We start from the raw sequence: 7,289 nt of genomic DNA, 5'->3' as shown, positions 1-7,289 counted from the left end.
AGCTCTGGGGTCTTTTTGGTGGATGAGTGTGACCTCTTGTGGATATTTAGTTGCAATGCAGCCCAATTTGCACCTCTGCATTTAGTCACTGATCCATGGGCTACCTGCATTGGAAACTGCTGACTTTATCAAATGAAGACACACATGCACACACTCACTAAAACACCTACACTTTTTGCTGCAGAACTGACTCTAACATGCAGAGACACATCCACCACGCTAGCCTCCTCTCTCTTAAACTGATGAGCAAATGCCAAAGAAAGGTCACATTAAACCTTGATAAATACTCCGTATCTAACACACACATACAATACATCATAATTCTTCCACTCAAATATGGTAGGATATGTAGTTTCCAGAAAGCCAAACAGCCTCCTGAGCTGTGGGGCTTAAATGTAATAATGGTAATAATACTCAAGAGGCAGAAACTGATAAAGAGAATGAGGAGTCTACTCTGGGCCGGGGATTTTAGGAGTATTTAGGCGATTTATTCAAGTAAAAAGTACTAATATCACATAAAACATTTTCCACTGCAGACCCTTAGTAAAAGTAATTATCCCTTTAACACTTTAACCCCTGATGTGTCTGTGGTGCTTGTTCTGAATATATGATTTATTACCTCCGCCAAGGAACGGTGGAGGTTATGTTTTCATTGGGGTTTGTCTGTCTGTCTGTCTGTTAGCAGGATAACTCAAAAAGTTATGGACGGATTTTCATGAAATTTTCAGGAAATGTTGATACTGGTACAAGGAACAAATGATTACATTTTGGTAGTGATCAGGGGAGGGGGACTCGTCTGTCTTGTCGGAGGTCTGCGCTCTCTGAGTGCTTTTCTAGCTTTAATTATTCAACCGTTTGCTCGATTGTAAAAATTTGAAAAATGCTTATAGAATTGACCTTGTAGACATCTGAGCATGCTCAGTGCACCCCCCACCACCTGTGGAATGGAGGGTAAAACACAGAGCAGTGAGTGAGACAGACTGTCTATAAAAATAGACTGTTTGGGCTTCTTTTTTTGTTTTTTTTTGCTATTGTTTGCAGCGTTGTGGTGATTTTCTTCTCTCTTTTTTTTTTTTTTACTGTATTTTAACTGAGTTTTGTATGGTAGCAAGAGCCAAAAGCCAAACACACTGCACTGGCCCAATGTGTCTCAGTTACAGACAACTGTAAGTGCAGAAACGATGCAAATTCACAAACTCAAACAGAAGTCTAAACAAGATACAAAAAGAGGAAAATGGTGCAATTGAAAAAACGCGCTGCAAGAAACACAGACAAATGCATAATCATCCAATGTGCTGCAAATAGAGAAACGATGCAAAGCGCAAATGATGCAAACTAAGAAAACCTCTGTAAATGAAAAATGCTGCATAACCAGTCGGTATAACGGAAGTGCTCCAAAACTGCAGGGGGCGCTTTCAGGGAAACAGCTCAAAGGAGAGACACACAGGATGGAGAGAGAGATGGAGAACAGCTGACTGACAGTGTTTCAAACTACAGTGGGAACAAATTAAAGTCAGTTCCTCCAGGAATTTGCGATGTTGCGATCGCAGCTATTAACGCAAATTCAACCAATCACCGCAAATTCTGCATGGCGCTGCAATTTCGTCCAATCACCGCGAATTTTCCGCAAATTTGACTAATCACCTTAGCCCCCTTTCGCCCACCCCTGTCTACGTGACATGTACGTCATCACGTTCACTTCCTTGTTGACGGTTGAGAAGATGAGGATATGTGCGATTCAAAACACTCACATTTACCAACAAATGTCACTGCCAAAGTTCGTGCAAGTCAGTTTCCAGATGTGTTACACAAAAGCAGATGTATACTGTTCTGCACTGCCCGCAATATTGTGATGGAACATGAACGAAAGTGGCCACTCCACAGACACTTTTCAACCACAAAACATGCAGGAGAACGACTGAAACTGGAAGAGGACAGACGAGACAAGTCCCAATGACAGAGGCTGCTGGATCCAGAACAACAGCAGGAGCTGAAAGGATCAAGGTTAGCGCAGATATACTCTATAAGGCAATAGAAGAGAAGAAGAAAGAACCTGTGGAGGCATACTTTCCTTTCTGTGTATTGTGCGTGCGTGTGCGTGCGTGTGCGTGCGTGTGTGTGTGTGTATGTGTGTGTGCATGAGGGAGTGTGAGCGCAAGTCTGTGTGTGGAGTTAAAAAATGAGCTCACAAACGAAAATAGTCATTAAACTTGGTGTTAATATTAATGTTTACTCTAATGTGTTAGATAGAAAACAACCCAAGTTTGGCTGCCGTGTGTGCCTGTCAGTCTCTGTGTGTGCATGTGTCTCTCTGTGTGTATGTGTGTCTGTGTGTGTGCCTGTCAGTTTCTGTGTGTGTTTGTAACCCATCTAATCTTAACCCTAAATATTCTACTATATCATTAAGGAAGCAAAAGTCATGTGTTGTGTTGTATAAATGTGAGATGGGGATGGGATTTAATAAGTTTTCTTCTTCCCACTCCTTTTTGAGCAGTACATATTGAATTTATTTTGTTATTACTAGAGTACATGGCAATTGTTATTTTGTCTTGATCATCTTTACTAATTGATTTGCTCTGATATTAGTTCCTTGTGTCATGTCGGCTTCCAGACAGTGTCTGGATTTTGTCTGTCTTTTCTGTTTTGTCTGTCATTTCCTGTTTTATTTTGTTAAGTTTCCCTCATGTGTCATGTCTGGTGTCTTTACTTCCCCTCCTTCATTGTTTTACCTGTTCCTGATTACCTGTCTCCGCCCTGATGTGTTCCACCTGTGTCTAATTGTCTTCCCGCCCTCTTGTGTATTTAAACCCTGTGTCTTCCCCTCTGTCTTTGCCAGTTTGTTTGCTCCTTCATGTGCTTACTTACCAGCGTTTCTTAGATCCTGTCAGTCTGTCTGCCCGTTGTGACCCGTTTTGTCTACCGACCACCGATTCTGCCTGTTCCTGTTCTGCCTGCTCATCTGTTGTGACCTGGTTTGTTTATCCGACTACCAATTCTGCCTTACCCCTGTGTACCTCAGCCTCCAGCGTTTACCTGTGTGTTTGACCCATCGCCTGGATTACTGACCGTGAGTTTAGCCTGTCCCTCATGTCCCGTTGCCTACTGTATTGCCTTCCCGTGTATGACCTGGTCTGTTTCTTGACATCCCTCTGTTTTCTCCTAGTCAGGTTGCCGTTGAGATTTTTCCGGCTCGGCCACGCTGGCCGCCCGCTGACCCCGCTCACGGCCCAGACGTCTAGTCCCGAACTCAGCGTCTTCACAGATTTATTAATCATTCTGTGTAGTGCTTTAACCTTTATGATTGTGTTCAATAAACACACTCAACTTAACGTCTGTCTTCTGGTCTTGCATTTGGGTTCAGCCTTTGTACCAGACCCGTTACACCTTGTACACAAATTTTTCTTTTTACATTTTTCTTCTGCTCAAAACAAATGAATGAATGGTGGGGAAAAAAAGCCTGTTTTGTTTAAAATCATTGCTTCCTGGTGCTTTTTAAGGCTAAAAACTCAAAAAAGACTGTTCTAGGTAATTTGCAAATGCCCATGTTTCTGTGACTTTAATAAAAGAAGCCTCAAATCATTACAACTTTCACCGCAATTTTTTGGAAAAGCTGCCGCAAAATCAGGCATTTTAGGCCACAACAATCAAAAGAAAATCCCATGAATCCTGGAGGGTCTGTAAAGTTAAGGCATTGCATGGTAATGTGACTTTTATTTGATTATATTTTACACTAGTCTGTTGTCTATAATTATATCACTGTACAGCACTGGCACTGAGTTCATATTCAACATCCTAAATCTCTTACTGATGTACATTCTGAGTGACTGATTTAGTCCAAACCTGTCAAACTTCAATTCGTCTGTCTTTTTCTGTTATTCCACCCTGTTTTGACCCTAAAATAAAACCACTGAGGAAAAGGAACACAAGCACATACTCACAGCAGCTTTTATGACACTGAAACAGACGACAGTTCACAGCAGCACCTTTACCTGGAATTATGGCTCACGGGTTAAAGGGTTAATGTCAAAGAGGAACAGTGTTCCTTTCTTACAACTCGCCTCCCATTCCAGTCAGTCATTGCTTAATTAGCTGTGGTATGTTGATGTAAAATTGTGCACATCACAGACTGTAATGTAATTGCATCATGTCACAACACAGGACGTCAAGCCAAACTTGCAGGAAATCATAGAAAATGTTCAAGTTGAATAAACAAGTCTAAACAACTGTATTCTTGCCTGAAAAACCTAATAATAGTGTTTAATTTGGGAAACTATAACTCTCAGTTGTATGGTTCCTTGTTTCCTGTGTTGTGAGGTCACACTTACAATGACCTCAGAACATTGTGAGAGCCCCAAATGCTTCCTGTTTGGGCTGTCCTGAGAGGATGTGGTTTTATCTGGACAACTGGAAGTCATTACCTGATCACCTGGTTTTAGTTTGACTTGCTTTGTAGAATTTGTTTATCACTACATTAGGGTGGTCCAACAATCATGGTAAAAAAATAAAGTTTCAGAAAACCTCAATTAGAATCCTGTATTAGGTTTTGGCATTCAAACGATGATTTAGGGAAAAATTTGGAAGAAAAAGGAGATGTTTTAGAGGTTGCACAAGTTGCTGGAAGTTTCCTGGAAATTGACTAATTTTGCATTTTCAGCATAGCCAAGCTGACCTGCTAAGAGAAGCAGCAGTACTATCAAAACCATGGGTTTAGTGCAGTGGTCACCAGTCCTGGTCCTTGAGGGCCGGTATCCTGCATGTTTTAGATATTTCCCTCTTCCAGCACATCTGACAGGTGTTATCAGGCTTCTGCAGAGCTTGATGATAGGCTTATCATACGAATCAGGTGTGTTGGAAGAGGGATACGTCTAAAACATGCAGGAAACTGGCCCTCGAGGACCAGGATTGGTGACCCCTGGTTTAGTGCTTCATCTAGCAGTATATGTATTAAGTAAGGCATATACCAGGTTAATTTACTGGAATTTTTACTAATGCTTATTTTTGACTGTTAACAGATAAATACATATGGCCTGCAGCAGTATGGTTCACAACATTATGGAAAATGAAGGTTCAGAGGTTTCACTAAAGTGTTGTGATGCCCGTAATCAAGCAGATATTGAAGGGAAGCAGATCAGTGATTTTGTCACCACTAGCACGATGCGTTTCTTTGAAACTTTGGATCTGCCACAAACATTCTTCAGAATTCCTCCAGAAGACTGGGCTGATGAAGATTTTCAGAAGGCTGCTAAAACTGTGGATTCCAGAAAAGTTGTCAAAGATGTTGCTGAAAGAGGGGTGGAGCCTTTTCAAGACTTCAACTGTAGCTGAACAAAAAAATGAAGATCAGAGACAGTTCTTGCTCCAAGTTGTCAAAGAACACATGAACATTTTTTGTAATTTCAATAAAGCAACAGTGGTTGCTGGACTTTATAAGTAACATTTTTATGCAAGTTGCAGTTTGATTTTGAGAATAAAACTACAAATTATTCTAATATTGACACAAGCACATGGAGAAACCAAAAGCAGCACCTCAGATTTAGGTCTTTTAACAGTTTTATTATCAGACGAACTAGTAACAGACAAGGAACAGACAGCAGGTTGGTCAAGGCAGGCAGAGGTCGTGCACCGGGGAATCCAAACAGAACCAGAGGGAGCAGGCTGAGCCGTGGTCGGAAGACTGAAGGTGGGTCGAATCATCCAGGGCAGAGACAGACAGGCTTGGTCGGGTGAAGGCAGGTCGATACCGGGGCAGAAGACAGGCTGGCGTAGTCAGACGAGTGGGGGTTCGGGGAATCCGGGCAGGCAGGTCAGGCCGAGACAAACAGGTTCTGGATCAGAGGTTCAGACAGGTAACACTGGAGAGTTGCAAACGAGGTTGAACAATCTGGCGAAATACACACGTACAAGGTAGTGGTTATATAGGCCCAGGCCTAATGAGCGACAGCTGGGACCCACAGGTGAAAAGAGCTGAGTAATTAGGAGGAGTGTCAGAGAGAGATGAGGAGGTGTGGCCAAGAAAGAGAGAGAGAGAGAGAAAGAGAGAGAGCGAGAGAACAGAACAGGCAGAGATGGGACAAATATGCCTTATTCATTTGGCCAGTTATGTTATAGTATATAGAGTAATCTTCACATGTCTTGTGCAACCTCTAAATATTAATTAATTTGCATAAAATTTGGACTAAAGTAATTTGGCCAGATACGGAACCAAATGCAGAGTTCTAATCCAGAGAATCTTAAAAAAAAAAAAAAGTTTTTGGACCACCCTACACTACATATTTCACAAAACAACACTGGTTTTAGGAATTGGCTCCAGCACCCACTGCAACCCTAGTGAGGAAACAGTGGGTTCAGAAGAAGATGAACACTGGTTTTGCTGATTCAGACCATTTATATAATTAATGCATGCTCTATTTAGATTAAAATAAATAAATAGTAAACTTGTCATGTGTGGCCCAGTCCTGTTTGTCCATCCTAAGGGAGGTACCATACCAACAAACTGACCAAAGCCAAGTCAAGTCAAGGTGAGCAGAGCTGATACCATCATAGTATAAGTGCCATTGATATAGTGGTGTTAAATTAGCTGTACATATGTAAACAGACCAGTGGTGGCTGCTCGTCTTTCAGAGAGGGGAAGCTCATTGTCGGCTTACATCAAAAAAATTGTCAAGTTATTTAAACATAAATTCAGCCCTCTGTTCCTTTTTAAGAAAATGGTCAGTGACCTTATTGTACAAGCAGGCGTCTTTTCCAGGGACTTGACCAGTGTCCTCTCAATGGCCAGTAGAGCTAGGCTGCTTAGACGGCCTTGGCCCATTGTGTTGCAGGTGTAGGACTTGAGCCTTTTTAAACAAGAGAAGCTCCTTTCCACACCTGCTGATGTAGTTCCAATTGTTGCCACTAGTGACAACAGTTTGTATAGCTGAGGCATTGCACTGTCCAATTCCATATCTTTCAGAAAAATCGAGAAATCACACAGTTTTCCCGTTACCCTGTAAGTCCTCATTCGAATACAGGACTTGAAGCTCAGACCTCAGGTTCCCTGAATCAAAATAGACACCATAACTCTTCAGAAGACTCTGGAATGCCTCTTCTGGAAACACATCTCCCATGTCAGCAAACATCCCTGGATTGACTAACTCTAAGAACTGCAAACTTTCCAAATTTGAAAAATGCAAATTATGTTAAATTGACACAAGGAAGTACAATGAGTGTGTTTTATTTACAGTGCAAGAAATGAACAAATAATTTCGTAGTGGTTTCTCTCTCAATTTCACAGCAGAATGCGCAACGAT

Source organism: Sphaeramia orbicularis, chromosome 5, assembly GCF_902148855.1.
Source record: "Sphaeramia orbicularis chromosome 5, fSphaOr1.1, whole genome shotgun sequence".
NCBI classification, from domain to species: domain Eukaryota; kingdom Metazoa; phylum Chordata; class Actinopteri; order Kurtiformes; family Apogonidae; genus Sphaeramia; species Sphaeramia orbicularis.
Note: the sequence above shows the minus strand (reverse complement) of the source record.